Below are 9437 nucleotides of genomic sequence, written 5' to 3' on the forward strand. Positions count from 1 at the left end.
ATTATTCAAAGTGGGATCTTACAAAATCCATGGAAAATTATGCTCGTTCAGAAATATTTATTTGGCTCTAGAGCATTTGACTTACTGTGGACGGGGAAAGTTTTTTTTGAAACGACGTGCTTGAGTTCTCTTGTCACATTGGAAGCTTAGGTCATAAAACTCTGATGTCTGATTTAGAAGAAAGCATTTTTTCAAATTTTTGGTGTTTGCTTTTCTACGGTGATAAAAACAGACCAGTTATACAGACCACGGACACAAACCAAGAAATGATTTTTTTATCATCAAAGAAAAAGAAAACGCATCGCAAATTAACTTCAAAGATTGCAGTACGTTCATCAACAATATAGGTTACGATTTTGTTACCGTAATTGTTGTCTTTCGATTTGAAAGCTAGTATCGGAATAGTCTTCAACAATATCTTTCATGAAAGTTAATTCAATTTTTTATACTGTTTTATCGAAAACCAACTGAAGAGTCACAAACAGATTTGTGGAAGTCGTAACACAAGGCTTTGCTTATCGTTGCAATTCATATGATGAATTTGAAGATGATATGCGATCTTGCACTTTTTTGAATGGAATAGCAGCAATTAAATTAATCTTTTTGGTAAACACAGTTGTATTACTTGCCGTTTTAAAATTAAATTTGTGAGAAAATGGTGTTCCACTTTATCGTTTGTGCCACACTTTTCCAAATTTGAAGCGGCATTTTTCTTTCACAGTCATATTGCTTGTGGCTGCAAGTTTAAATGATCAGAAAACAATTTGTCATTGACACAATTAAAACTCCTAGGATTTTTTTTATCACACAAATGTTTTGCTTGCCTTCGCAATTTCAAATCTTATGAAATAAATACCCACATGCATCAGATTTGAATCGACATTTACAACATACTTCAAGATTTTCAAACAAATTAGTATTGGTTTTTGTTACGCAATAATTGTGAATTCAAATTTCTTTAGAGAGAGAAACATTTTCCCATTATGGTTTATCGACAAACTTCCAAAATTGTTGAAACACATTGGTTCATCGACAATTATCTTGCTCTACACGACGGTTTTAAATTTCCCAATGCTGAGAACTTGAACTATTTTTTAGAAATATTCATCGCATTTCACAACGACGAATCACATTTTTCTAGCTTTCGACAAACTTTTATTGTACTCAAACGGCAAGATTCAATGACTAACAACAATTATTTCAACTTTGCCTTGGTTTGTGTTTTTTGTGGTCTGTATAATATTAATTTGATTTATTTAAAAATTGATTTACAAATTTCCGAATTGATAAAAGGAAAATTTTTAAGAGCAAGGCTTAAACAACGAGTTTCTTTTAAGAATACACCAGACACTGGGGTTTTATGTTAAGTTCTTAGTTTTAAATATTTTATTTGGAGGAAAAGACCTTTTGCTCTGACAATCGATGTAGCACAGAACGAAAGATTAAAGGTCATCATTTTGAGTTGACATTTAGACTCGGCTAGTGCGTATTTGAAAGGGGAAGATAGAGCAAACAATTTAACTTTATACGTAACAAGTTCTTATTACTCGTTCCAAAGAAAATTCATTGTTGTTTTCGGTGGGGCAAAGCGCTTAGGCGACGCATTTTGTTACGTTTTCTGTGCTACAAAACAATTGTCTGGTAGAGGAAGGTCTTGTTATTAAAAACAACCAGGCAAGCTATGAAATATTTGAAACGCAAAGGGTTGTTCGGAAAAGGGAGGAGAATTGTACAATACGAGACATTGAACTAAACTAAAGTTTTCATTATTCAAAATCCTTTTCAACAAGCATTCAATTTTTCGCCGAAGAATTTCATGGCTTGCCATGTTGTTTTTAATATCCTCTATGTATATACACCATCTCGTGCAAAAATTCTAAAATTTTTATCGGTGCGGTTTGGATACTTTTGCTCTAAACATTGAGCTCAAAAATTACTTTAACTCGGTATAGCCAAAACCAATTTTTTTGCACGAGATGGTGTATATTTTATTTGGCGGGTTTAAAATTTTACGGGCACTCCTTGCAATTTTTTGTGATACAAAAATTTTCAAGGGGTGCCCCGTTAAATTTTTTGCCAAAATTGTTGCCAGGGGAAACTCTGTGCAAATGTTGTCAAATTTTCCCGCCAAAAGACTTAGTATATATAGGAAGAAAAATTTTGGTCACACCTTTAATTAGTTAAAAGATTTTTACTTAATTAATTGAGTTATCATTGAAAAGCATTGTAATTAAGATAAGAGAAAATAATAAAGAATACAATGGAATAGAAACCAACTTGATTCAATCTTTATTGTTGTTGACTATTTTACAAGACATTACATGAGATAATAGGTTTACACTATGGAAAGTAAAGTAGCTTTGAAAATTCTTTTAAAAAAAACGGCGCATGCGTATGTTGGGCGCCCGTATTTTTTCTAAGTTTTTTGGCGGGAAAATTGAAGATTTTCAAACAAATGTTAACAAGCTGAAATTATTAAAAAATAAAAAAAAACGGCGCATGCGTATTTTGAGCGCCCGTATTTTTCTAAGTCTTTTGGCGGGAAAATTGGAACCATTTGAACATAAGTTACCATGGCGAAAAATTGTCACATAACAAATGCACAGAAATTGTTTGAAAAAGCTATTTAATAAATGATTCGACATTGGAAAACATGATTTTCGAATAGTTGATGAACATTTTTACATGTAAACCAAAGTAACACTGCTAAATGACTTGTTGAAAACTTGAATCGATGCAAAATATTCTGGAAAGGCCAAAATCTTAGTTTCTGTGCAATAATACTTTAAATAACGGACGAAATTTTTGTTTTAGTCGTTGATTTTGACAAATATTTACGATACAACTCGCTTACGATTGTTGCAGCTGGTAGAAAAACGTTCTCTAGGATTTTGAAGTATGTTTTAGTCGTCTTAATTTGAAGCCAAACAAATTAATAACCTTGTTAAAAAGGTTAGAATTATTAAAGATTTTGGCGTCTGCTAGCTAAAAAGTAGCATGCTACGGACGTAAGCAAAAATTGTATCGTAAAATGTGGTTCTAACTTTATCGATACAGTGCAACACTGATATAACTTAACATGCTTCATAAAAAAAATGAATTGATGAAGTCGAAATAAAGCGTTTGAAAACTGCTGATGGGCAACTACAGTTTGAACTCAAAGTATACAAATAGCTCAACATTGTTACCGCAAAGAGAAAATTTGAAAACCTGAAAAACTCTTACAGAAAATTTATCAAACGCCCAATATTTAGACCGAGAACAATTCAAATAGGTCTCACACGAAGTTTTGAGTGTCGTTTTGAAAACATAGCACGAAAAACATTGTTTGATTGTAATTCCATAAATAAATTCCGTAAAATTCGATCTCTGCGATGTTCAAAGCATCTAAAACCTCACAATATGTTCCGTTTATGTCAAATCTCAAAGTCAAAATAGTTGCTACGTAATATTAAACAAATCGGTGTCTTAAGAAAAGAATTATCATTTTCTCTAAATGAAAACAATCAAATGTCCTGGCGTGTTTCCTGGCCAATCTTTTCTCGACATCAAACTCAAAACAGTTTCAAGTTTTTAGTACAATAAAAATCGTACCCAGCCACAAAACTTAGAAGAATATCAGCCTACTGAAGTCGAGTAAACAGTGAAACTCAAAGCTAAAACAATACAATGCCACTTGTAAATTATGCATGCGACAACTCAACTTCACACTTCAGAATACAATGAAAACCGGTAAAAAGAAAAATTTGGTATTCAAATACCGTCGGAAATGGTCGAAACATCAAAGAAAAAATTCTCCTATCTTGTCCCCATACGTTTCTTAAAAAAAGTGCTGGAGAGAAGTTATTAAATTATCAAGAAAATTCACCTTGGGTGATCAGATCCTTAATTCTCAAGACCTCAGAGGTTCAAGAAGCATTGATATTACAAGGAGGAATTTGATGCTGATCACTGTTCGCAACAGTTTCTTTGTCTGAGGTGCATCATTTGAAATCAAAATTTGGGACAAAATACACCTTTTGATTTTCTTGATACTAAACAGACTTGTCTATATGTGATATACAGTATTCACGTACGGTGATATGAATTAATTGACAAAACACAACTTTTGATTTTCCTCATACTAAAAAAAGTTGCAACGACTGAACGGTGTCTAAATTTGCATTTCACGCCCACAAAGGTGTGAAGGAACTGAGAAGCTTGCCCTTTTATAGCGGATCCTTTTCTTTAATCAGTTTCTTTTGCCTCGGGTGCATCTTTTGAAATCAAAATTTCGGACAAAATACAACTTTTGATTTTCTTCATACTAACCAAACTTGCCACGACTGAACGGTGTCTAAATTTGCATTTCACGCCCACAAAGGTGTGAAGGAACTGAGAAGCTTGCCCTTTTATAGCGGATCCTTTTCTTTAATCAGTTTCTTTTGCCTGGGGTGCATCTTTTGAAATCAAAATTTCGGACAAAATACAACTTTTGATTTTCTTCATACTAAACAAACTTGTCAATATGTGATATACATTAATTGAAACTGATCGTGAATGAGAAAGACAGAAATCCTATAAAACAGATTCAAAATTTTCCACGTCTTGGTGTGGTGAAATTGTCTGCCCTAAAATTCGACTTGAAAATAACGAATAACCACTGTTTGATCCAACGGCTGACAATTTTATAAAATAATATTTGGGGAAATTTCAGAAATATTCTGTGTAGTGCAAATTACCACCTTCCTTATCTGTTTACCTAGTTTTTTGACAAAAAATCTCAATCGCAGCTACCTATGTAATTAGTTACATTTCAATTCAGAGAGCATTTCGCATGATCAAAAATCACCAAAATGCCCCTGTAAAAGATTGATTTTACATTAACGTAAAGATGGTCTTTTTTTTTCAAACTTCCCGTAAGTTGAGGTTAGATATATCCAATCCTAAAATATTCATCACTGTTTCAGTAAAGTTTCATAAAGTATCCAAGAAGATTTTGAGATAGAGAATGAGAAGGCACAATCGTTGCTATGGTAACAACGGTTCCTTACAAAAAAAAATGAGATATATAATAGATTGATTTTGATCCCATATTGACAAGTTGGTGTAACATAAAGAAAATCGAAGTTTTCTTCTGCCCAAAAATTTTATTTGAAAAGATGAAACCCAAGACCAAAAAAAAACGTTGGAAGCCTTCTGAACAACACATTTGCTTAAAACTTTCAAAAACTATGAGCTTACATCTACTAATTTTCTCATTTCACATGTACCTCGAGCATTCAAAGCCCCTATTTATAAAGACTGACAAACAGACCCGATTTCCTCCATTTTCAGTTAAAAACTCTTCGTGAGAAACTCAACATTTGAAAGCGGACGAAAATTTCACTAGACCACAAACAAAATGACCTTTCGTTTTCACTGACTGGTCTGAAACTCAACGATAATTTGAAGACTAAAAACATTGTAATATTACACTAACAGACGGAAATGTGGCTGCAAACAAATAAAAGTGTAAAAGAGTTTCGCAAACGAAAATCTCCAACTTGATAACTGTGAAGCAAACGAATAACTTATTGAAAATAGCGAGCATGACGTTAAACCACCGAAAAAAGATTAATTTGACAGAAAAAACAGTGTCCAATTTTTGTCAAAAAAAACCCACCGCTTAGCAACCAGAAAATCCTCACCAAGAAAATAAGAAACCAAAAATATTAAATTGAAAAGGTTAAAAATGGAGTTCAATTTTCTTATTGAAAATGTGAAGAAAATAAGAAAATGAAAATTTCAGTTAAAAATAGACAAAATGACTTTTTCGTTCTTTCTTTTTAACAATTTTTTGTTAACTGAAACCCAAAAAGCAAACGGTAATTTTAATTAAAAACAGACATAATAGCTTTAAATTTTCAATAAAAAATAGTTTATCAGCATGAATACACGTACTGAAAGTTGGCAAATGGATAACTCAATTTAACCGAAAAATATTGCCAAAAAGCCTGATATTCTCAAGCAAGGCTAATCTGATGACCAGCCCGAAATTTTAATCTAAGGAAAGAGAAATGGCTTGAAGAGTTTCACTGAAAACTACATGAATGACTCCCGATTCATACTAAAAACAGAATTTTGAATGGTGTTATAATTTCAATGCTGGTTTATTAAGTATCTACGATTTGCATTGAAAGTCATATTCGCTCATGATCAGGAAATGGTGAAGAAAATACGACTATAAAACGAGTCCACAGCATAAATACTAGCTTCCCGAAATATAAACATTTACCTGTGAATTTTCTTCAAATGAGCAATTTATGCAGTTATCAGCGGCTATCCCGGGGAAGAGGGGATAGCCTCAGGGACATATGCGGGCACCCTACGGGATTTACTCACTTTTGTAGTCAACTCTTATCCCGCGACTGGAGGATTATGTCACCTTAGCTTTGCACTTGTCATGAGATACCCGCGGGGATAAACCCGCAGGATTTGTTACGTAAGAAAAAAGTCTTCTTTTTGTTTTTTTCTTTATTGGTTAATTTTATCAAGATGAAACAAAATCAAGCTTCATTCAATAAGCAGTATAATTCTGTCCAATCTCTGGTAACCACAACGTTTGCTAAACTCATCTCATGAACCGTGATCAATACTTTCCTTCCATCGACCCCTCCATGACGTCCAAATTATTGTAGAATTACCTTTTAACAAACGTTCAACCACAGTAGATAGCTGAATTTTAGTGGCTTTTGCTAGAAAGTATCGCCTTTGGGTATAGGAGATTTGTTCATACCAATGTGCAAATGCCCGGGGATTTCCCGGAGTCAACCCTTCTCCCTCCCACCCGGGATGGCCATCGATGGCTGCATTAAGACTGGCAAATCATCACTAGCGAATCATGAAGGGGAACCATAGCAGACAATCCTGCTTGAAAAGCTTTGGTGTCTACACCCAAGTAAACTATTTATGGAATTTTACCTTTCAGGAATTAAGTACTTATGCTGTGAACACTATAATACAATCTCGACTTGAAAAAACGTTAAAATACAACGTTTATCAAAACCTTAAAAAGCTGAAAATCATCGGCCTTTGTCGGTCTAAAAAGACAAATAAGCAGACGGTCATCTAACGGTTCAGAAATCAGCACTGTACTGAATCCGCTATAATTGAGAAGTGTTCAAACTAGCATTATATGGAGAGATCAGAGAAAGTTGACCGGAAATCTCACGTGTCAACATGATCCTTGCTGAAAGAAGATTTTCAATGCAAACAGACATGACTACGTACGATTTTAAATTGAAAATTGGCCAATCCGGTTTGGTCATTTCACTGAAACAATTAAACGTTTGGTTTCCGAAAACCAACGATTGGACAAAATTTACTTGAAAGAAGACAAAATTGGCCAAAAAAGTCCATTAAGAAATCCTGTCAAGGTCTAAACGTCTTGACGAAGAAACAAAATGTAATTGAAAGTTAGTCAACCGTTTTCACTGAAAACTCCCTTTACTCACACATTTTACTTGAAAACATAATTTTTACCGGAAAAGCGTCGTGAGCCTAAAAATTTTAAGTTAAACTCACAATCTGATAAATTTCAACTCTAATTGGCCCACAGTTCTTTTAAAATCTCAGTTGAAAACTGGTAATTTTATAAAAAAATAATTGGAAAATTGAAATAAATGGAGAAAATTTTCACAAAAAATTGTTTCTCTTTTACGAAAACGCACAAACCAGACAACAATTGACTGACAAACGACTGGAGATTGACCAAGGGTTTTCACTGAAAAAGTTTTATCAAAACTGCCGAGTAACAGTTAATTGGAAATTAAGACTATTCACTATTTCCACTGGTCAAGATCGTTTTTCAACTATTTTTCTTACTAAAACGTACTGACAAAGAGAAAACATTTAAAACAATATTCACTGAGAAATTATCAGGAAGTATTCCACTGGGCTACTTATCAGGCAATAGAACTGAGTATTGGAAACAAAAATTTTAGAAACTGTCAACACATTAACCTACGATTTTTACTAAGAAATCGTTTTGAAACCTTAAAAATGAAAATTAAAAATGCCTGAAAACTTGCAACTGCTTTAAACATTAAAAGCACCGAAGCAACAAGAGTGGCCTTACATTTTTTATGATTACTACCGAACTTGGGTATGGGTTCAGAAAGCAGAAACTAAGAAATGGTCTACAATCTTTGCTGAAAACGTGCGTCTATCCCAAAATCTATCATCAAAGACGAACATGACGAACAAAACGCCAGTGTTTGGACTAAAAAAAGCCAAATGGCCTACACTGAACTAAATTAAAGGAACTCAAGCTTGCATGCATTGTGAGGTGATAGTCTGTTCAGTCTTCGGTTCAACTTCCTGATTTGTCAGAAGACGTCATAATGTTATTGGCTGTGCAGACTTAATAAAAAGTGTGATTAGTCAGGTTTCGTCAACCGACTGCAATTGGTTTTCTTGTTGGTGTAGCTTCTACCGTTCTATTGATTTAGTAAAAAAGTGTTCAATATTTTGTCTGCTCTAGCTGTTGATGTCGTTGGTAAGTCAATAGTACAATTAGGGAACCACCTCTCGGGTAAATCGTTCGTAGCATGCAGTCCAACAGTGGTGTCCATTCCAAATAAGTGAACTGAAGTTCTATAGAGCTTTTCGCTAGAAGTGCTTCTAGTAAATGGCAGTCACAGTCTATTCCTTCGATAGTTATCTGTTAGTTGGTCGAGTTGATGCCAATTTTTCTAGTTGCTTATCTGTGTTCAGTCCGTTTAGTGTACTAGTTTCTGTCAGTCTCACCAATCAGAGCAAATGATCCTACAGTGTCAACCTCTCCTCTTTATAATACATTCCCTGTTGGTAGCTATATAGCTAGTTATCGTTCCTGTATTTGGCATCAGTTAGTACACGTTGTAAACATAAGTAAATGTTGTCCTGTACTTGAAATAAGTTAGCAAATGTTGTAAAGTAGTGACAGCGTTGTGAGCAAAAGGGATAACATGTTTGTTTGTAAGTTACGACGTGTTTTTCACCAGGCGCGAGTTTGCAAAAACTTCTCTACGACAAAGAAAGGATACTGACGAACCTATAACTGTTCCATGAAAACGTGTTAGCAACCATTAGTTTCGTCTGTGGATAGAGGTAGGTACGTTCAGTACATGTAGTAGAGTTCTTGACTGTTGCCAAATGGATTGTAATTGTGGTGAGCAGTGGCCGTCAAAAGACAGCAGTTTGTAGTCGTGCCGAGGTAAATGTACTACTTGATGGTGTCGATTAACTTCTCGGTAGATTAGTTTTTGTTCCAAGATTCGTCAGTCAAAGGTTGCAGTATTGTAGTCACGTATATAAACAGCTGGTAAGTCGGAGATCTAGATACAGAAGGAAATTACGTTCGATGCTCAATTTGTGTAGTTCCACGAAGGACATAGTGTTTCAGTTGTTGTGTCTCTTGACATCCAAGTCGATAG

This window comes from Pavona decussata, unplaced genomic scaffold (genome assembly GCF_977016875.1).
Source record: "Pavona decussata unplaced genomic scaffold, jaPavDecu1.1 SCAFFOLD_48, whole genome shotgun sequence".
In the NCBI taxonomy this organism is placed as follows: domain Eukaryota; kingdom Metazoa; phylum Cnidaria; class Anthozoa; order Scleractinia; family Agariciidae; genus Pavona; species Pavona decussata.